The sequence below is a fragment of the Oryctolagus cuniculus genome, chromosome 3 (assembly GCF_964237555.1).
Source record: "Oryctolagus cuniculus chromosome 3, mOryCun1.1, whole genome shotgun sequence".
In the NCBI taxonomy this organism is placed as follows: domain Eukaryota; kingdom Metazoa; phylum Chordata; class Mammalia; order Lagomorpha; family Leporidae; genus Oryctolagus; species Oryctolagus cuniculus.
The window spans coordinates 159,481,106-159,504,506 of record NC_091434.1 but is presented as its reverse complement, the minus strand read 5'-3'; the positions used below and the strand labels follow the sequence as shown (position 1 = coordinate 159,504,506).

The window sequence follows — 23,401 nt, the reverse complement described above, 5'->3', positions numbered from 1 at the left end:
GTCAAAAGTTTTTTTAAAGATGGAAAATGAAAATAGGGAACAAGCAGATCAGAGAAAGTAAGAATCATAAAGAGGGAATGTCATGCCACTTGGGAAAGTTTGGGACTTACAGGCACCCATCCTGCAGAAGGTTGGAATGAGGCATGGATCTGAGAGCAGAAAGATTTGATTAAAAGCCTCACTAAGAAATAATTAGACTCAATTATCTTTTCCTCCAACCCCTGTTGCCCAAGCTCATCAAGAAACTGGATTTTAGTTCGTGGAGAATAAATCTGAAAAAACACCAGGGATATCAGCAGACAGGATAGAGTGAATGCAGTAAAATAATGCTAAAGATCGCAAGTGGAAACTTGGACTCCATCCAAGTGATCCTGGCCTGTGAACATTCACATCCAGGCTTGTGCTTTCCCCTTCCCTAGAAAAACATGAAAGAATTCTGCTCTGTGGAAACTGAAACATTCCAGTGAATCAACCTGTGGGTCTTTAAATGACTTAAATGAAGATATGCTGATGAAGGAACTCTTACATCACATAAGTGAACAAGCTGGGGATCCTGAGTCAGTCAGCAATGAGGAACTGTGGGAAGCCAATACATCCCCAGAATTGAAGGGTTCATGTTAGAGGCATAATAGTGTGACCCTAGAGACTCTGCTGAAAGAGAGGGAGTCAGGAAAAACACCCTGATCTCCCTTACGCTCACCAAGGTGCCTACTTGACTGAGTATAGCCATTCAGGGAGCCCAAGGCTTTAGGTTTTAGGGACAAAGCATGACAGAGAAGAATGGGGAAATGTCATGGTGAGGTAGTGCATAAACAGAATATCTACTGAAGATACTGACATTTGGAAACCCTGCAATAAAATCTCTGGGCTCCAATTTTAACATTCTTTACAAGTCTGCTAGAACATGCTTTAAAATAGCTGTGTAGAGCCACATCTTTAAATATGGGTGAATTATCCAATAGTTTGGAAAATCTCCAACTTGCAAGACAATTGAAAGGCAAATCAACTAAATAATCAATTAAGAAGAAAGAACTTTCAGAGAACAAAAAGAAAAAGTAGGAATTTTAAGCAAGATATTTAAATCTGTATCGTCAGAGAAATGACAGATGATGTTTCATTTATAAAGCAAAAACTAGAATGATATTCTAAAAGAAGTAATGAAATCATTGAGCTTTAAGGGATGAAAAAGATAAAAATAAATCAATAGGATTATAAAGTCAAGGAAATCTTTGAGAAAATAGAACTACAAGGCAAAGAAATTTAAAGTAGGTGAGAACATAAAATGATAAAGCTGTAGACTCAACGTCTGATTCATAAGAGTTCCCTCCTCCCAAAATAGGGGAGAAATTATCTAATAGTTTGTAAAATAACATTTTCTTTGATAAAAATCATGTGACTTCAGGATGAAACCATCCCTGAGAGTTTATTGTGTCAGATAAACTTTTAAACCACAAGAAGTAAAATGAATATCCTTATAGCTTTGCTATAGACTGGATTCTCAGTCCCCTCAAAACACATGTGTTTATAAATTTTAACACCTAATGCAGTGGTATTAAGAAATAGTGCCTTTGATAGATGATTAAGTTATAAGACTACAGCCCTGCTGCATGGGATTATTGCCTTTATAAAAAAAGAAAAAAGAAAAAAAATGGCCCAAAGAACACCCCCTACCCTTTCCACCATGTGAGGTTACAGCCAAAAGACAGCCACCCATGAGTCAGGAGGCAGACTCTTATCAGACGTCCCTCTGACGTCTTTCACAAATCAAATATGCTGGTGCTTGTATATAGAACTTTACAGCCTCCAAAACTCTGAGAATAAATTTTGCTGCTTAGAAGTCACACAGAAGATGGTATTTTATGACAGCATCCTGAATGGACTAAGTGAAACATTTAGTGATAAGATGAGTGATAGTCAAAAGTGGAGGACCACATGGTAGACAATAGAAGACATTGGGGGGAAACTTAAAACTTCAAAATCATGAGGGGAAATGAATTCTAATTTAGAATTCTATACCTAATCCAATGATATATCAAACAGAAACTAGGAAACAAAAGTTTTCAGACATTTAAAGTCTTAAATTTTATTTTTATACACCATGCCTAATGGCATTAATGAAGAAAGTATTCTGTTAAATCATTTTATTCCATTGAATCAGGGTCCTCAGGTAAGCAAGTTAAGGCAAGGGTATTTCAGGTTGACAGCTGGGCATCAGGCCTAGAGAACAACCCACGCAGAATCAAGGAGGAGAGAGTTTCAGGATGAGTTTATCTGAAAAAAAAAAAGAAGCATTTAATTGTCTGAGTTGCTCAGAGATGACTTTAACACATTCCTCAGCTTAACTAAACCTTAGGAGTTTCATTCCTGACCATAGGGTCCTGATCTATGTTTTCTTAGAACATTTACTTCAGAAAACTTTAAATTGTATGTTCTCTCTCTGCCTTATTGAGAAGGAAATCTCCTAGCTTTTTTGACAATGTTACAATTGAAGAATATCTTTCTGAAGGGCTTGAGACTCATACCATTAAAATATAGTCATTAGAAAAAAAATATAGTCTTTATTTACTCAGTCTCTGTGGGAAGATAGAAGTACAACTTTGATAAATATCAGCAATCAACACAGGTGGCCTTCCTTCCTCAACTAATTGTCTCCCAAAGTCTTCTTCCACTAGGTCATTCTAGTTCTTAAGAACTCTCCCTTTTAAAAGTTTTATTTATTTATTTGAAAGACCAAGTTGCGTGTGTGTGTGTGTGTGTATGTGTGCGTATATGTGTGTGTGTGTGTATAAAGAGAGAGGGAGGGAGAGAGAGAGAGAGAGAGAGAGAGAGAAAGGGAAGGAGAGACAGACAGATCATTCATCCAGTGGTTCACTCCCCATATCGCCACAACCGCCAGGGCTGGCCCAGGCCAAAGCCAGGAGCCTGAAATTCCATCCAAGTCTCCCAAGTGGGTGCGGGGGCCTAAGTACTTGGGCCATCTTCTACTACTTTCCCAGGCACATTAGGGACCCGGATGGGAAATGGAGCAATGGGGCTCGAAGTGGCACTTACAGGGGAAATTGGTGTCTCAGGCAACATGATGGAATATGATTCAACCATTAAAAAAAAAGAAGTAATCTTTTCAATTGTAGCAACATGCAAGGATCTGAAGATTAAAATACATGGAATTTTTAAAGGTTGAACTCTTAAAAGTCCACTCTGCCTGTCAAAAAAAAAAAAAAAAAAGTAGAGAAATGAATAGTGGTTCTCAGAGGCTGGGGAAGGAAAGGGCTGGAGGTAATGAGAAAAAATATGTTAATTGTTAGAAAGTCACAACCAGGGACAAACGTTTAGCCCAGCAGTTAAGTTGTCCATAAGATGCTGGCTGACCCCATGGCTGACCCTGGAGTGCCTGGCCTTGACCTGTTTCCATCTCCTGCATCCAGCTTTCTCCTTATGAAGGTCCTCCAAGTTAGCAGATGGCTTAAACAATTGGGTTCCTGGCACCCACATAAGAGACCAAGGTTGAGTTCCTGGGTCATGGCTTCATCCCAGCCCAGCCCTGGCCACTGTGGGCATTTGGGGTGTGAACCCATGAATGGGAGCTCTTTTTATGTCTATCATTTTCTCTGTGTCTCTCTCTTTGCCTCTCAAATGAAAAAAGGAACCTTTTCAGGTAAGAAGAATAAATTCGACTATTTTATTATACAGAGGATGATAATGGTCAGCAATATTTTGTTGTGTAATTTTAAAAACCTAGAAGATTTTGAAAGGCCTCTTCACAAGAAAATGATAAATGTTTGAGTTGATCATTACACAAAGTATAATGTAGCAAAACCTCACACTGTACCTCCCAAAAACATTTAATAATGAGTTGGGCATTGTGGTGTAGCAGATTAAGTTGCCACTTAGGACAACTGCATCCAATGTTGGAATGCTGGTTCCAGTCCCAGCGGCCTGGTTTCTGATCCAGCTCGGTTTCTGATGTGTACTGGAAGCAGCAGATGATGACTCAAGTACTTGAGCTCCTGTTACCCTTGTAGAAGACTTGGATGGATATCCTGCCTCCTGGCCCTGGCTGTTGCCACCATTTGAGTAGTGAACCAGCAGATGGAAGATCTCTTTCTCTTCCTTTTAAATAAATCTTTTTTTTTTTTTTTTTTTTTTTTTTTTTTTTTTTTTTTTTTTTTTTACAGGCAGAGTAGACAGTGAGAGAGAGAGACAGCTGTTTGTTCACCCTCTAATGGCCGCTGCGGCCGGCGTACTATGGCCGGCACACCGCGCTGATCCGAAGGCAGGAGCCTGGTGCTTCTCCTGGTCTCCCATGCGGGTGCAGGGCCCAAGGACTTGGGCCATCCTCCACTGTACTCCCAGGCCACAGCAGAGAGCTGGCCTGGAAGAGGGGCAACCAGGACAGAATCCGGCGCCCTGACCGGGACTAGAACCTGGGGTGCTGGTGACGCAGGCGGAGGATTAGCCTATTGAGCCACAACGCCGGCCATAAATAAATCATTTTTAAAAAGCAAAAGGAAAGATGTACAGTCATTAATCTGTCAATTCAAATGCCCACAGTGGCCAGGGCTGGGCTGGGATGAAGGTATTCTGCCTTTATCTTAGAGGATATATTCCATGTTGCAATAGTTTAGAATTAATTTTTCCTGGCCTATTTAGCCCATTCAGTGCAACTTTATTTTTATAAATATTTATTTATTTGAAAAGCAGAGTCACACACACACACACACACACAGAAAGGGAGAGAGAGAGAGAGAGATCTTCCATCTACTGGTTCACTTGCCAAATGGCCACATTGGATGTGGCTGGCTCAAGCTGAAGCCAGGAGCCTGGAACTCCATCTAGATCTCTCAAATGGGTGGCAGGGGCACAAGCACTCTGGCCATCATCCACTGGTTTCCCAGGAGCATTAGCAGGGAGCTGGATTAGAAATGGAGTAGCCAGGACTTGAACTGGCACTCCAGAATGGGATATCATTGTCACAATTGGCAGCTTAACCTGCCACACCACAATGCCAGCCTCTAAGGCAACTCTCCTTTGACAGTTTGAGAAAAAAAAAATTTACTCTGGGGAGTATTGTCTGGTACAGCCGGATCCCATTTGGAATGCCCAAGTTCAAGTCTTTGTTGTAATCCCAACTCCAGCTTCCTGCTATTATGCACCTTGGAATGCAGCAGGTAATCCCTCAAGTAGTTGGGTTCCTGTTACCCACATTCAAAAGATAGACTGAGTTCTCAGTTCTAGGCTTTGACCTGGCCCAGCCCAAGTGTTGTGGGTATTTGGAGAGAGAACCAGAGGATGGGAGCGCTTTCTTTCACTCTCTCTCTCTCTCTGCACCTTAAATAAATATAACTATTTAAGTTAAAAAAATAGAAATATTTACTCATTCTTTCAGAGAGTTTGGGAAATATTAATGATAGTGACATAGAAAACTAAAGAAAAAATAAGTAAGTGATTATTAAACTCAGTGCTGTCTTATCTTATCTTTCTGTGTTCCTGAGCTCCCTTGCCAGAAGTTTCCTCTTTCATCTTAGCCATGTGATGCATTTTGCTTACACATAATTCTTGCATAAAATATTGTTTCTTTTGGGATGTTGAGTCCTTATTCTTCATAATTAAGAACTCTATAATGTTAGAGTTCCTGACCTCCAGCTTTCTCCCTCCCTCCCTCTAGGTTTCTCCTTCCCAAATTTGACCCATGGCCTACACTTGCTAGGTATAAAGTTTAAGGTCCTGTTAGGACCACAGTTTACACTTACACAGCATTAGCTACTCAATGTCCTCACATAAACCATCTTACTCCATCCTTATAAAAGATTTTGCAAGGTGAGCTTTGGTTCTGAATCCAGACAAATTTAAGTTGAAACCCTAAATCTAGTCCAATTGCTTAATCTCTCAAAGTTTCAATATTCTTATTTTAAGATGAGATTTAGTAATGATTGAGTTATGCCTAGTTCACAGTGCAGTTGTGAGAATTAAATAGAATAAAGCATCCAAATACTTCATACATTATCTATCATAGTAAATTCCCATTAGATCTGAAATGATTATAATTTTACAAGAGAAAAAATTTAGATTGAAGAAAGGTTACTATATTATAAAACAGGGACTTAAGTTTATATCACTTGATTCCAAGAGCATTTCAGATCCACTATCTCATGCTGTCTCTACATAGATGTTTTCTAGGCAACATCTTTATTAGGGCTCACTAATTCACTATTATAGATTAGATATTAAGAACATGGCTAGGCATGTTTTGAAAGTGAGTGTGCACTGGTGTATTCTATGGGAGAAGAGATTGACTCTCAACAGTGGTAGAAAAGAAGAGAGAATGCGATAGAACACAGGGAGGCATAACAAGGGAGCCTGACACAGCTGTGAGTCAAGAGGGACCAGAGGAGCTGAGATGAGGAAGGGCAGAGGCATCAGTAGCATAAAGAAGGGTAGCAAGGGAGGGATAGGAGGAGGATGGATAATGGATTCCAAGATACGGTTAGACAGAAGTAAATTCTGATGTGTGCAGTACAAATGAATGACTATAGCTTGCAAAAATTCATTATAAATTTTAAAAAGAACTATAAGGGGAGTACAAAGTTCTCCAACAAAAAGAAATAATAAATGTTTAAGAAGATGGAAATGTTGTTTACCCTGGAGTTATCAGGCACACAAACATGTACAATATTATGAGTTAGCTAAACATTTAAATGTCTTCCTTGTCCCTACCCACACCCAAACACACACAAGAAAATGTGCTTGGATGTGACGTGGCTGAAGTCAAACCTCTGCCATCACGTGGGGCTGGCTGGCCTTTATCAGGAATGAATAGCCTTCTTAAAAGGAAAGACCACTGGAAAGGGGGGCATTTATTCTACCCTGGTAAATGAAACACTAATTTGTTTCATCCATAATGGAAAAGAGGCAAGTGGAGTTCTGTGGATCCATTACAAAAACAGAAGTGCCTGCAAGTGAACAGACTGTGAGTGGATGTGTCTTTGAGAACAGTCCAGACCTGGATGTGCTGTCTTGATGGCAGCCTTGGCCAAGGCCTGCTGTTGTTTTCAGTTTCTGAGGTCTTTGTTCAAACCATATGGTGTAGGAGCAGTACATATTTGTAAATAAATAGACAGTGAGTCTAGATTCCTTCTGTGTATGTGACTTGTTTTTATCTCAGATTTACCACCCTTGTGCAAGAAAAGATGAGCTTGAATTTAGAAAACTTTGGCCCTTTAGAGAACACATAAGATACTTTTTCGCTGGGTTTGCATATCTGACACAGTGCCAAATCTCAGTGTGTCTAACTAGTGTACAATCGAGAGCTATTTTTTGGTTGTGAAATGTTTTGTTTTTAACGGTAACAGAGATTTCTAAAATGAGTGTTACCATTCATGATTCTTTCTCTCTTTTAATTCCTCCTTTGAGAAAGTTTTTCTTTGCTGTTTTTGAGCACTTAAGATACTTAAGCTCTGGGTAGCTTTTGAAGATGTTAATGTATGCAACTTAATGGTTATTGAATGGGCAAGAGAATTCTGGACAGGGTGACGGCTCAGTGAAGCTGAGTGCCTGAGCTCATGAGCTCACTACAAGCTCCAGGCAACCTGTGTTGTTTTTTTTTTTTTCTCTTGGTTGATGAATGATCCAAGCTCATCTTGGTCTTAAAGATCTTGCTGTTGATGGTCCTGCATGTTAGAGCTGGAAAGATCCATGAGAACCATCTGGTCCAGTCCCTTCCTATTTTACAGATGAGAAAATTGATATCCAAAGAGGCACACATACTTGTTTCAATGTTAAACAATCTGTATAAAGAGCAGGTCTAAGGCCGCAGGTCAATAGGCTAATCTTCTGCCTGCTGTGCCGGCACACTGGGTTCTAGTCCCGGTCAGGTGCCAGATTCTGTCCCAGTTGCCCCTCTTCCAGGCCAGCTCTCTGCTGTGGCCCGGGAGTGCAGTGGAGGATGGCCCAGGTGCTTGGGCCCTGCATCCGCATGGGAGACCAGGAGAAGCACCTAGCTCCTGGCTTTGGATCAGCGCAGTGCGCTGGCCACAGCGGCCATTGGAGGGTGAACCAACTGCATAAAGGAAGACCTTTCTTTCTTTCTCTCTCTCTCTCTCTCTCTCTCTCTCTCACTGTCCACTTTACCTATCAAAAAATTAGAAAAAAAAAAAAAAAAGAGAGGGAGAGAGAGCAGGTCTTGGGGCCGGTGCTGTGGCTCAGTGGGTTGACGCCCTGGCCTGCAGTGCCGGCATCCCATATAGGCACCCATTCTAGTCCCGGCTGCTCTTCTTCCAATCCAGCTCTCTGCTGTGGCCTGGGATAGCAGTAGAAGATGGCCCAAGTCCTTGGGCCCCTGCACCCACCTGGGAGACCCGGAAAAAGCTCCTTGCTCCTGGCTTTGGATCGGCACAGCTCCGGCCGTTTCGGCCATCTGGGGAGTGAATCATCAAATGGAAGACCTCTCTCTCTCACTCTCTCTCTCTCTCTCTTTCTGTGTGTGTGTGTGTGTGTGTAACTCTGACTTTCAAATAAACAAATAAATCTTTAAAAAAAAAGAGCAGGTCTTTATAGTCTTAGTATTATCCATTAAAGAGGTTTCTAGCAAACCTTCAAAACCCTCTCTTGCTTTGGCCTAGGGAGTTGTCTCTGGTCCAGACCAGGTGTCTCTGCAGGCTCGTCATCCCTGAGATCCCTTGAAATCCACAGGCACCTCCCAACCATAGGGCTCACTGATATCTCAGTGCCATTGTTGTGCCATTTGTAGTCCCTACTCTGCTGACCCACACAAGCATCCCAGCCTCTCCTGAGGTACCAGCTGACTGATCGGATCAACTAATAAGCAATCTTGTGACAAGAGAAGATGAAAAGATCCAAATAGAGAAAGATTTCTCCTCTACATTACTACTTGCAGAAATTCTCTGGGCTGGATGCTGTTGGCCTGATCTCTAAACATGGTGTTGGGAGTGTAGCCACATTAAACGTGACTGAGAAAACCGTTGCATCCTTTAGTTATACCACAGGGTTTCTTTCAAAGAGCTCAGGGCTTCTTGTTTTGCTGTAGGCCCTAGTTTCGGTCCTGCCTTCACTTTTCCCTTCTTAGGAAATTCTGGCTATGACATGCTTAAACGAATGAATGCCTTTGTTTCTGAGAGCCCAGAATGCACATGCAATCATTATCTGTATTTCTGTGCTGCCTCTGCACTGTCTCACCACGGGATCCTTCCTTTGCACGTGAGGATTTTGTTTAGCTGCATTTGTTCAACTACAGTCAAGCCAGTACATTTGCTTGCTGAGTGAAAACCAGAGGTGAATGACCTTCCTGAAAGAGTTCAGGAAGTTCAGAGGAATCCTTCCTGAGAGTTCTAGAGATCACATCATAAAAAGGGAAATGATAACTCCAAGTGTGACCAAGTACATCAAGCCTTAGAAAATAGTCCCTTATGGCCTTTTGTGTGTGTGGGTGTGTGTGGGGGGGGTTGAATGTATAGCACAATGATTAGAAACAAAGGCAGGAGAGTAAGAGAATTCTGGGTTCAAATCCCAGCTCAATCCACTACTAACTATGTCACTTTGGGAAAATTAAACTCACAAGTGCCTTGCTTTTCCCAGCTATAAAATGGAGAGATAAAAATAGTTCATATTTCAGAGTTGTAAAATTACTAACTGCATATAAAGGTACAATAAACATTATGTGTTCAATATTATACTATGGTCTTATATGTTTAAGGGATTTGCCATCATTGTGTCATCTGATCTTGTGCTAGAGTCTGGTGATGCTGAGTTTAATACGGCAGGATCTATGGTGTCAAGGAGTTCTGGATTTTTTTGAGCAAAACCATACTTTCCTCCTCCTTTGATTGCAGTTAACCTTCACAGCCATCACCATCGTAGACAATGTGTTTGAAGGAACCAAGTTGGAATGGGATCTTCTTTCAAGGGATCCATACATCCCCTGTGAGGCTGGGTCCTCATTCTGTTTACACAGTTTGACTTCTGAACATTTTCAATCCACTTCCCTTCTATAAATTCTCTGAGGTAAGCAGTTCAGAAAATTGATTTTTCTATGTCCTAATGTTTAACCACTATGTCCAAAAGTACCTTTTCATAGAAAGAGATAATTAACTTGATTTCATTTTCACATGACTGTCTGGTGACAAGTCGAATTCCTGGAACAAAACATCTGCCATTTTCCTTCCATGGCATAAGCTGTTAGGCTGCTGGCTCTGTTCTCAGCAGCAGCAGTCTCCTCACAGTCAGAATTGCCACCTCGATGGCTAGGAAAGTTCTCTCTGTTTTCATGGCTCTTGGATTAACATGAACAAGCCTGCTGCTAAGGTGAGTTTAGCCTCGCCAGAAATGCATAACCTCTGCAGAGACAGAGAGAGGTTTGGGCAACACAAAGGAAATAGAAGTACACATTCAATCATATAATTTAAGAATATTAAACCCAGAGTCATTTACTAGTTAAGAATTATAGGACTGAAATAAAAATACAGTCAAAGCCAGTTATAAAATACTTCCCTCTACAATAGGTTATGTTCTTACAAAATAAAATCTTGCTCTTCAAATTAGCCTAATATATCATTAAATAATGGCATGAAGATAAATTGGATTTTATATTTGAAAAGAAAGACTAAACAGGATGCGATACTTTGCACACGGGACATAATTTCTATGAGACTAAGTATGCACATTGCTACCAAAGGGATGACAACAACAAACACAGAGTGATGATGTGTAATGGCTAATGAGTATGAAGTCTCTGACACGAAGTAAGAATTTCAAAAATAGCATTTGTTACCTTTTGTTCTCACATCATATTAGGGCTGCACTGTAATTGATGAAGAGGTTTTATCTATAAATATCTATGATTCATAATTTATTGGCCAGAAACCTCTTTCCAATTAGTGGCAAAATATTTATTAGAAGCCATAAAGTGACACAGACAGTCCTTCATCCTAAAACTTTTTAATTTTGTAATTGTTACTCAACTATTATACAGTTCCTTTGGGTAAAAATCTGAAAATGCATTCAAGCAAAAAAAGGTAGAAATCTATTTGTAGAAAGGCAATCAATCAGTCTTCTTATTCTAGATGAATAATGCCGTTTAGTACATACTGTATCAATAGTCTGGGAAGGTGGAGGACAGGTCTGGGACTCGTCATTGTCAACTAGAAGCATTTCCAGGGAGGCAGCACTAATGCCGGGGACAGAGGGGAAATGAGCAAGGGCGAAAACCAACTGTGAGACTATGTAGACATGCTCATCTTACAATGTCACAACAAGAAAGACGTGTTTAGAGAAGTCGTGAGGCTGTGAACAAGGGACAGAGCACACAGAAGGAGGAGAATGCTAACTGTCCATGATTCCAGGATATCATTTTACAGAATTCAGTGGACTCAGTAGCGACAGTTGTCCTGCAGTTGCCTGGTGTGGGTAGAAAGTTAAATATTATCTCACATGAATTGCAGTGTATTACCAGTCAGATTTCTCTGATGATTTATTCCCAACTTTGCTAACATAGCTTGGCATGTGAGAAACTGCTCTCTCAGCAGCCATAAATTTTCCGAAAGTTTCATTTCATTTTAGGGAGAAAATTAAGTGTCCATTCCAATAGCAATAAGAAAGAAAAAATCCCATTTTAAGCACATATTTCTTGCTGTGAGCTTATAATACTATTTAACTAGCCTGTTTCTCCTTTTCTTGTGAATTAATTTTGGGCTAATGCTTTAAGATATTCAGAGAAGGGGCCAAGCATTTTGGTGCGGCGTGTTAAGCCACCACCTGGAACACTGGTCATCGGTTTCAGTCCCGGCTGCTCTGTTTTCAACCTCACTCCCTCCTAACGTGCCTGGGAAAACAACAGAGAATGGCTCAAGTGCTTGGGCTCCTGCCACCTACATGGGAGACTGAATGGAGCTCCTGGTTCCTGGCTTCAACTTGGCCCAGCCGCAGTTGCTACAGCCGTTTGGGGAGTGACCCAGAACATGGAAATCTCTCTTTCTCTCTCTGACTTTTTCTCTCTCTCTCCCCACCTCCCACCCTCATAATTCTGCCTTTCAAATACATAAATAATTCTAAAAAAAAAAGATATTGCATTGGCACAAACTCACAGAAACAAAGGCAAAAGGATTATATATCAGAGAAAGTTTATTTTCTTTTTTATTTATTTGAGAGGTAGACAGAGGGAGAGACAGACAGAAAAGTCTCCCATCTTCTGTTTCACTCCCCCAAATAGCCTCAATGGCTGGAGCTTGGAAGATCTGAAGTCAGGAGCCAGGAGCTTCTTCTGAGTCTCCCGTGTGGGTGCAGGGACCCAAGCCTGGGCCATCCTCCACTGCCTTCCCAGCCCACAAGCAGAGAGCTGCATCAGAAAAGGAGCAACCAGGACATGAATGGGTGCCCATAAGGGATGCTGACACTGTAGGCAGAGGCCTAGCCTACTATGCCAGGGTACCAATCCCCTGAAAGTTTATTTTCTTAAAACAATCCACATTTGTAGGCCATGGCTAAAGTCCACGGATGATTAGCAAACTGGAAGGCTGGTTCTATTGACAATTCTGTTCTCAAACTAATGGTTTATTGGAACTGTTAGCTTTGTCCTTAGACTCCTGGCAGCCTAGGGCAAACTTTTATTTCCAAGCGTCTGCTCACCACTTACTTCCTGATGATCATTCTGGATACAGACAGAGCTGGAAACAGCAGCTAAATTGCTACTTTGGACAAGCATATGAATGCTCAAGTCTCATTTATGACTGGTGTCTCTGCTGAAAGGATGTCCTCTAATTTTGTTTACTGTTTCATCTGTGATTGATAAGTACACAAACATTATAATTTTGGTATAATAACTAAGATACTGAATATTTATATTGTATTATCTTTTTGTTTACTTTTCAACTTGGGGGCCCTTTGGTTTGTACTCCTCGAAGCCATTTTCCCATTTCTTGCTATCAATGGCATGAGTAGTCACAGGAATTACACTATAGGAAGGTGCTTAAAGTTTATTTTGATGCCAAAAAATTGAAAACCTTGCATTTTTTTCATATTAGGCATTTTCTATTAACCCTGGTATATTGGGATAATCTCCTTTTTATTCTTAGAGATTAAAATATCCCATTTTCCTTAAGTAGGTGTTTCCTTTCAGGTAATTATGTTACATTGGCAATAAAGTTTTCATGCATTTTAAAGTTTAAAAATTAAATCTCAATTTGGCAACTTTTCTTTTGGGAACACTAAAGTGTTAGTGCTTGGGGCCAGTGTTGTGACACAGTAGGTTAAACCTCCACCTGGGACACTGGCATCCCAGATAAGCTCAGGTTCAAGTCCCAGCTGCTTCACTTCTGATCCAGCTCCCTGTTGATGCACCTGGAAAAGCAATGGAAGGTTTCCCAAGTACTTGGGCCTCTGCAACCCAGGTGGGAGACTCAGGTGGAGTTCTTGGCTCCTGGCTTTGGCTTGATCCAGATCTACCCATTGTGGCCATTTGGGGAGAGAACCAGAAGGTTGAAGATTAGCTTTCTCTTTCTCTCTCTCTCTTTCTCTCTCTCTCTTTCTCTTTAATATATCTTTTTGATATAATAACCATGATACTGAATATTTATATTGTATTATCTTTTTGTTTACTCTGCTTTTTGAATAAACAAATAAATTTTTAAAAAATAAAAATTAAGGGCCGGCGCCACGACTCAATATGCTACTCTGCCGCCTGCGGCGCTGGCACCTCGGGGTTCTAGTCCCGGTCAGGGCACCAGATTCTGTCCCGGTTGCCCCTCTTCCAGGCCAGCTCTCTGCTGTGGCCAGGGAGTGCAGTGGAGGATGGCCCAAGTCCTTGGGCCCTGCACCCCATGGGAGGCCAGGATAAGTACCTGGCTCCTGCCTTCAGATCAGCGTGGTGCGCCAGCTGCAGCACGCCGGCCGCGGCAGCCACTGGAGGGTGAACCAACGGCAAAGGAAGACCTTTCTCTCTGTCTCTCTCTCTCACTGTCCACTCTGTCTGTCAAAAAAATAAAAATAAAAAATCAATCAATCAATAAATAAATAAATAAAAATTAAGAAAAAATGAAGAGTTAGTACTCAAAATTTCCCCTTCCAGAATTTGTAGATTAAGTGACTCTATTGACCTGGAGACTTCAGCAGGTCTAGATAATGAAGACCAAATATAATGATGCTGACTGACAACTTAAAGAGAGGCATGATGATCCCACTACCACAGATACTGAAGGTAAGACTGTTCTTAGAAATGGTCCCGATAGGGGTAATTATTAACAAAATCATGAGCTTTTATGGGGTCACCACAAGCTTGGTCATCTGGAAACAGGAATCACATCAAAGCCATCTGCCCTCAACATGCCCTGCTCTGGAACACAGGTAGAACACCAGGGTGAAGGTGGAGGCAGACATTGGGGCGATTATGTAGAGGGCAAGGAACACCAAGGATGCCGGCCACATGCAGAAGCTAGGAGAGAGGACAGGACAGTTTGCCCTCAGAGCTGTCATAAGGAAGTATCCTAGCTGACACCTTGCATTCAAACCTCTGACTCTGACAAGATAAACTTCTGTGTCTGTATGCCACTCAGTAGATGGTTCATAATAGTCACTTTTGTTGTGGCAACTCTCATAAATTAATATTTGGTATGAAACCAAGCAAATATATTGCAATGAATATGTTTGTTGGTAGACCTCATATCCATGTTCTGGATGGTTCATTTGGAATGTATTCCTACATTTGAGATTATCAAGACCAAATCTGTAAACATTTATAGAAGTTGCTCCATTTTGCCAAACTACTTTCCAGAAGGATTGTCATAATTTTTCCTGAAATCAGCATAGATATAAATAAAGTACCATTTTCTTCAGAGTCTTCCCAATGATGGTTTTCTGTGTTTGTTTATAAACAAGTAGGAATGTAAGTAGCAAATTCACAGCAACTCCTGGAAAGGCAGATGGTCTGCAGAATTGTTAAAAAGGAGAAAAATATGGGAGAAATACAAGAAACAATGACTGAGGGAGATAGCATAAAAATCTTCTTTCATTTACAAACCTGCATGTGGAGTTCATAGGATTGATTGGGTTCAGAGGAAGCAAAGCAGTAAAACACAAAGTTCAAGGCTGCCAATGATCACTAAGTGACCCTTAGATCTCAGAAGGGAGGGGAAGAGAAGGCACATGCCTCTGCACCTGATTTCCACCACCAGCAGCAGGCGAGAGTATGTGAAGAAGGTGTGCTAGGGCTACAAGGGAGTTATCAGAAACACCACACTTCAGCAGCCATCACAGACTGTCCACGGGCAGCTACAAGGTCAGAAATTATTTGCACAAAGAAAGGGAGGATTGTCAGCATATAGAGTACATATTAGTGTACTTACAAAGCTTAAAACTGTGCATCTCTAGGAGCTAGAGATAACACTTTCATATTTTAAAGCAAAATACAAACCAAAATGAAACACATGTGAAAGTATTGATATAAAAACAATTGAATATTGCCACAACGTGTATGGAACTGAAATCACTATGTGAACTGAAATAAGCCAGACACAGAAAGACACATACCACATGATCTCACTCATATGTGGAATCTAAAATAGTTTATCTCGTAGAAGTTGAGAGTAGCATGGTGGTTATTAGAAGCTGGGGAGGGACCAGCACTATGGCGTAGCATGTGAGCACTCTGACCTGAAGCTCCGGCATCCCATAGGAGCAACGGTTTGAGACCTGGCTGCTCCACTTCCAATCCAGCTCTCTGCTGTGGCCTGGGAAAGCAGTGGAGGATGGCCCAAGTCCTTGGGCCCCTGCACCCGCGTGGGAGACCTTGAAGAAGCTCCTGGCTCCTGGCTTTGGATAGGCGCAGCTCCAGCCATTGCAGCCAATTGGGAAGTGACCCCTCTGATGGAAAACCTCTCTCTCTGCCTCTCTTCTCTCTGTGTAACTGACTTTCAAATAAACCTTAAAAAAATAAGCTGGGGAAAGTAGTGGGGGATGGAGAAAGGGTGATTAATGGGCATTAAGTTTTATTTAGGAGAATAAGTTGTAGAGTTCTATTACAGAGAAAGGGGCTATAGATAATGATAATATTCCTGTATATTTTCTTAAAAAACTAAAAACTAGGAAAAAGGCTGTTGAGTGTCTTCAATGTAAAGAAATGATAGATATTTCAGGAGATAGATATATTTGCCCTGTTGGATATTACATAATGTATACATTATTGGAAACATCATGTGGTACCCTGTAAATGTGTACAATTTGTCAGTTACAAATAATATGTATATTTTTGCATTTTGCACATATAATTTACAATCCAAAAATAATAAACACTTATAGTACTTTAAAAATAGTTGAAATTGAAGGCTTGGTTAAATAACTTACAATCTATTCTTTCTCTATTTTTTAAAAAAGATTTATTTATTTATTTGAAAGAGTTACACAGAGAGAGGAGAGGCAGAGAGAGGGAGAGAGAGAAAGAGAGAAAGAGAAGGAGGTCTTCCATCAGATGGTTCACTCCCCAATTGGCCGCAACGGCTGGAGCTGCACCGATCCGAAGCCAGGAGCCAGGAACTTCTTCCAGGTCTCCCACGCGGGTTCAGGGGCCCAAGGACTTGGGCCATCCTCCACTGCTTTCCCAGGGTACAGCAGAGAGCTGGATCGGAAGTGGAGCAGCTGGGTCTTGAACTGGCACCCATAAGGGATGCTTTAGGCTTTAGGCTAGGGTGTTAACCCGCTGTACCACAGCACCGGCCCCCATCTATTTCTTTCTTTTTTTCTTAAGTTTTTTTTTTTTTTTTTTTTTTTTTTTTTTTTTTTTTTTTTATTTGAAGGAGCTACAGAGAGAGGTAGAGACAAAGAGAGGTTTTCCATTCGCTGGTTCACTCCCCAGATGGCTACAACGGCCGGAGCTGCACCGATCCAGAACCAGGAACTTCTTCCAGGTCTCCACGCGGGTGCAGGGGCCCAAGGACTTGGACCATCTTCTTCTGCTTTTCCAGGCCATAGCAGAGAGCTGGATCGGAAGAGGAGCAGCCAGGACTAGAACCGGCGACCATATGGGATGCCGGCGCTTCAGGCCAGGGCGTTAACCTGCTGCGCCACAGTGCTGCCCCCCCCCATCTATTTCTTTCATGGGTATATCATGTAGCTGTAAAAAGGTGTGATACAGTTCTTTGTTTATTGTTATAAAAATATATAATAATATAATGCTAAATAAAGACAGATTGCATAAAAGTATATGATGTATGTTCTGTTACTACAAAGCAATATAAAATAGCATCTATATCTGTATCTATCTATATATACATATATATGTATCTTCAGAATATATTCTTTTTTTGTTTTTTTGTTTTTTTTGTTTTTTTGTTTTTTTGTTTTTTTGACAGGCAGAGTGGACAGTGAGAGAGAGAGACAGAGAGAAAGGTCTTCCTTTGCCGTTGGTTCACCCTCCAATGGCCGCCGCGGCCGGCGCGCTGCGGCCGGCGCACCGCGCTGATCCGATGGCAGGAGCCAGGAGCCAGGTGCTTTTCCTGGTCTCCCATGGGGTGCAGGGCCCAAGCACCTGGGCCATCCTCCACTGCACTCCCTGGCCACAGCAGAGAGCTGGCCTGGAAGAGGGGCAACCGGGACAGAATCCGGCGCCCCGACCGGGACTAGAACCCGGTGTGCGGGCGCCGCTAGGCGGAGGATTAGCCTAGTGAGCCGCGGCGCCGGCCCCAGAATATATTCTTAAAATTAAAATTCCTGTCACTCATAGTAATTTATCTGGCATAACTTTAGCCCAGATATCTGCATCGTAATTCTACCCCCACCTTCAAGTCAACATTCAGATTTTTTGCCAGATTATTTCATGCTTCAATATATCCTCATATTCCCCATTTATAATCTCTCTCCTTTTCCTGTCTGCGGTTTTCCTTTCCCATGGCATTCATCTTTCTTCAATGATGCAGAACGAGTATTACTTATTGCCTTAGTTGTTTTTTTCCTGTCTTTCCTACTGTACACCCCATATTGTCATTATACTTTTGTCTAAAGTATAATCCACAAGTCTAGAAGACTATCTGACAATAGTAGGAACTCAAGAAAAACATCTGGTAGAATTGTTTTTATATGTCCTGATATCCATTTGCATGCTGCTTTCCAAAATGGCCATATAAATTCACACTAGATTGCATAAAAATACTTAGCATGTGTGTGTGAGTTTATCATATGCATAATGGCATGTATTACACACACACATGATGGAAATGAAGCATCAAAAAGTGCTGAAAAACAGATTCATCAATTTATTTATATATTTTACCCATTTTATTTAGTATTTACTTACTTACTTGAGAGAGAGAGAGAGAGAGAGAGAGAGAGAATGCCCATCTGCAGATTTATACCCCAAACACCTGTAATGGCCAAAGATGATCAGGAGCCAGAACCTACAATGAAACCCAGGCACTTTCATGAGATACAAGTATTAGCCACTAGGCTAAATACCTGATGCTCATATTTTTTAAAGGTAATTTATTTTAAAATTTTTTTTTTGACAGGCAGAGTGGACAGTGAGAGAGAGACAGAGAGAAAGGTCTTCCTTTTGCCGTTGGTTCACCCTCCAATGGCCGCCGCGGCCGGTGCACCGCGCTGATCCGATGGTAGGATCCAGGTGCTTATCCTGGTCTCCCATGGGGTGCAGGGCCCAAGCACCTGGGCCATCCTCCACTGCACTCCCTGGCCACAGCAGAGAGCTGGCCTGGAAGAGGGGCAACCGGGACAGAATCCGGCGCCCCGACCGGGATTAGAACCCGGTGTGCCGGCGCCACAAGGCGGAGGATTAGCCTAGTGAGCCGCGGCGCCGGCCAAAGGTAATTTATTTTATAATTAGAAAAAAAATAGCTTTCCCCCCTCCTACACAGGAAAAATTGGGTTTACTGAAAAGATACCACGATCTGGTTCACTGAAATACCATGATCATCCCAGGACTGCCCAGGCATGGCCAGACTTCAGAGCATCCACACTGGAACACAGGAAAGTTTAATCACAGAAGCAGCTGCCCCACTCTGTGGCAGCCACAGAGAGTCTCTGGCGGCCACTTACCTGAACTCATTGTCCCTCTCTCTGACTGGCTTTCCTGCTCCACTGCCTGAAATACCCTCTATATTCATGCATTCTTCACTCTATTGTGCTCATGATGGAAATTCTCACTCCTCTTCCCACCTTTCCCATATAAGGGGTCTTCAAAATTTTCATGGAAATGCACATTATCTTTGACTTCAGTTTTTCTATAAACTTTTAAAATACTCTCATGTATTAGTTGAACGCACACTTAATTTGCACTTTGATTTAGCAGATTTGCCTGCAACATTGTCATTATATATAATTCCCTATCTTCATTTATAATGGGTTATTTTAGTGAGAAACCAGTTTTAGTGATTTATTAGCAATGCATTTTGAATATTATCAAATGCCTTTCTGGCATACATTTCCATTAAAGTGATCAACTCTGCCTTGTTAACCTAGTAAATGTGGTTTATAATGAACAATTTTTGATTGGTAAAACAAACCTTGCTTGATTGTGATATATTATTCTTTGAATTCATTCCATTAGTCAGGATTTCAAAAGACTTTTGTATCTGACAGCTTCATTAGGAATCACGCACACTGCCCTTGGGACCTAGATGCAGGAACTCTGTGAAGGGTGACTCCAATCTTAAAGTTAGCTTGGTCTTTCTCATCTAGCTTTTGCGTTCTCTTCTTAGTCCCCAATCAATTTTTGCCTAATTAGTTTCATTATTCAGACTTTGCCTTGGAAAGTTATGTAGCCCAGATGCTGCTTTTGAAGAACTCCAGGCTCATTTCTTTTGGTTTGTTTGTTTGTTTGTTTGACAGGCAGAGTGGACAGTGAGAGAGAGACAGAGAGAAAGGTCTTCCTTTTGTCGTTGGTTCACCCTCCAATGGCCGCCGCGGCCGGTGCACCGCGCTGATCCGATGGCAGGAGCCAGGTACTTATCCTGGTCTCCCATGGGGTGCAGGGCCCAAGGACTTGGGCCATCCTCCACTGCACTCCTGGGCCACAGCAGAGAGCTGGCCTGGAAAAGGGGCAACCGGGACAGAATCCGGCGCCCCGACCGGGACTAGAACCCAGTGTACCGGGACTAGAACCCGGTGTGCCGGCACCACAAGGCAGAGGATTGGCCTATTGAGCCGCGGCGCCGGCCAGGCTCATTTCTTTTAATCAAGACCACCAATATTATAGCAATATCTGTAATAATAACAAAATTATAATATAGAAAGCAATCTTTATAATAAATATAAAAAAATTTATGTAAACAAATCTAATTAGAATACACCTGTATTTTTCTCTTGTATTCTACTACCTTTATGGTAGAGGTCCAAAATTTCTATTATGAGCAAGTCGTATATATAGAAAAAAATAGAAAATAAAAATAGGTGGGATATTTAGAAATATTATGATATATAAATATGCTTGTATATAACTAAACATGTATAACATGTTATTCATGGCCTAATAAGTCTATTAATTAAAGGTGTAGAAAGGAAAATACTTACTTCTTTTCGGTCATGAAGAAGAAAATAGCTATGGTATAGTTTTTTTGTTTTTTTGTTTTTTTGACAGGCAGAGTTAGACAGTGAGAGAGAGAGAGAGAAAGGTCTTCCTTTTTCCGTTGGTTCACCCCACAAGTGACTGCTTCGGCCGGCGCGTTGTGGCTGGCGCTGTGTGCTGATCTGAAGCCAGGAGCCAGGTGCTTCTCCTGGTCTCCCATGCGGGTGCAGGGCCCAAGCACTTGGGCCATCCTCCACTGCACTCTCAGGCCACAGCAGTGAGCTGGCCTGGAAAAGGGACAACCGGGACAGAATCCGGCACCCCGACAGGGACTAGAACCCAGGTGCCGGTGCCACAGGCGGAGGATAAGCCTAGTGAGCCACGGCCCCGGCCCGCTATTGTATAGTTTTGGCTTCCTTTTTTTTTTTTTTTTTTTTTTTTGTAATGCCTCCTTCCTGATCTGATTTTGGTTCTGAAAATCATTACCATCATTCATCTTGTAGATGAAATACGCATGAGTATTGTTGAAGTGCTTGTAATGTGGACTCAGGACTGTCAGACTGCCCTATTGCTGAAGCTCAGGGTAAGAAATACAGAGGTGGGGAAATTCAGCACTTGGGATGTTAAGTACCAGAAAGTGCTGCCCTCTGGGTCATTCAGCCACAAAGGTATACTTTTATGCTTCTGCTACTACCATAGTTTAAACTCTGTCCATCCAATAAATTGTAACTTTCCTTCTGTTTAGTAGAAAGGATTTTTAGAACACATCATTCTCACTTAAAACACATTCATCCTGTTGAAAAAAGCCAACTATGTTTCTATTTTGGTAGGTTTGTATCCAGGGCAAGTACACAGTGCTCCTATTTAAACTCTATTTTGAGATTTTTTAAAAAGAAATTTTCTTTTTTTTTTTTTCAAAGAAAAAAAATCAACATCTTGCCTTCTGGAGTAAATGATTTACCAGGCAAGCAAAAGAGCAAGGAAATTGCTCATATTAAATCAAAGTGGTGGAGTGCCTCTGAAGTTTATCTCTTAAAACTTTAGATAGTAGCCTTCTCTACTGAAATGTCTGCAACTTTAAAAAATAAGTAATACTAAATAAATGTACTTTTTCTACTTGTAGGATTTAAAGACTAAGGCACTATGAGAAATATGTTGGGAATTAATGTATAGAAGCTGATTTTATCTATAGGTAACTACTGAAATTGTTGAGGTAGGCTCATTGCAAATTCTCATGTTCCATCATTTACATGATTACATACCCCCTACATATATCTACATATACACATACATTAGTATTTATATAATAAAACTGTATATAAAGCCTTATCTCCAGAGTTTTACTTACACCCATATATGTGACACACATAAAATATTTCAAATAAAGTGTTTTCAGGATTAAGCCTCACATGAGCTTCCAGGTAACCAGCTAACAAACTAACAGCACACACATAAAAGAAGGCTACAACTATGGCAGAAAGTCATCGTTATCTGACTGAGGTACATTATTATATGGTTTGTTGCAAAACATCATAATAAGACTATTATTAACTTAAAATCTAAGGTTCAGCAAGAGATTTCCCACTTCTACACAAAAGCCATGAAAGCTTTGATACAAGGTTTATCAGATATTTAGAACTGGAAGATCTTAATAGGAAAACAGCAATTAATGGAATCATCAGAGAAATTTTCAACATAATATTAAATACAAGATAGCTGTAATAACAAGATCTGACCTTATCAGTTTGTTCCTGATGATGCATGCTAAGAATTAATGAAGAAATCATACATACTTAGCTTGGAAATAGAAGAAATAATAGGCTTCTTCCTTGTTCTTTGATTGTTGTTTCTTACTTCATTGATTGTACAACATAAATAACCAATATTCTACCTATAAATGTTAACTTTTTTTCCTTTTACTTCCTAATGTGATTCCTAGTTGTATTCAGCAAAAAATAAAAGTCTCCAAACTGAAGAAGAGAAAAGAACCAAAGCCATGTTGACATTGTCAAACATGAAAATATGAAAAGGTACATCAATCCCATGATGTAAATTAGAGAAAGTTACTCCTCGAAAAAATATCAGAAAACAGATGGTGAGTTAACACAGTTGATGTTAGTGGAGAATTACTAAATCCACAAAGCATGCCTTTACACTGTTGACTACATCTCTTGGCCACGTACAATCCAGCTTCCTTCACTGAATGCATAGAGCCCCACCCTGCCAATCTTTTTATAGTCTTTCCTTCCTGTGCTCTACCATCTCTTCAGAGCTCTCCAACAGCTAATCTGCTAAATTGCTGTGTTAACTTAACAACAATAAAATGTCTAAGAATAAAACTGTGCAAGATACAAAGTGCATAAAATTTGCTGCAATATCTGGGCTTTCTTCCAAGTATTGTTGGAATGTTGCTTTCTGTAACAAAAACAGATGTGGTTTAGTTTATTTGGTTTCTATTTTTAATCACTTCCTTTTAAAATTTACTTAGTATAGCTTTTTTTAAAAAAATTAGTAATTGTGATGTGCTGCTCAGGGCCCCTTTCTAGGAACAAAACTTAAACAATTTATCAGGCAGTAGCTCACAAGGAAGTCCCTTTCTCAGAAATATCCTTGGGCAAAGATGGCTGCCTTGTCTAAAGCCATGTGGTTTGCCTGAGGGCAGCTTGCATTGAGTGGCTTTTGACTTATCCAGGTAAGGGCATAAACATCTGACCCCTTGCACAAAAGTAGGACAATCCCGAACCGGCCATCCCAGCCTCAAGTACCTGTGACTGGGAGAGCCTTTTCTGTGACTTCATTTCTTTAAAATCTTCCCTTTGTCAACCCCACTTCTTACAATTTCTAACACTTTTTGCTAATTAACTTCCTGCATGCAAAATGCCTGATTTG

At 41.0% G+C, this 23,401-nt stretch overlaps 2 long non-coding RNA genes across 3 annotated transcripts in view; one reads left to right on the top strand and one right to left on the bottom strand.

Annotated features, from left to right (window-relative positions):
• Nucleotides 1-16,764, top strand: part of LOC138849056 (uncharacterized) — a 108,865-nt gene extending 92,101 nt beyond the window's left edge. For both annotated transcript variants that reach the window (XR_011387435.1, XR_011387434.1), the window contains exon 11: nucleotides 9,846-16,764. This is a non-coding gene — a long non-coding RNA (uncharacterized lncRNA). The remainder of the gene's footprint in view (nucleotides 1-9,845) is intronic.
• LOC138849057 (uncharacterized) lies at nucleotides 2,058-22,840 on the bottom strand. The gene is made up of 2 exons (XR_011387436.1): nucleotides 22,306-22,840; nucleotides 2,058-2,271 (listed from the first exon to the last, which is right to left on the bottom strand). It is a non-coding gene; the product is annotated as an uncharacterized lncRNA (long non-coding RNA).
• Between the last annotated feature and the right edge of the window lie 561 nt (nucleotides 22,841-23,401).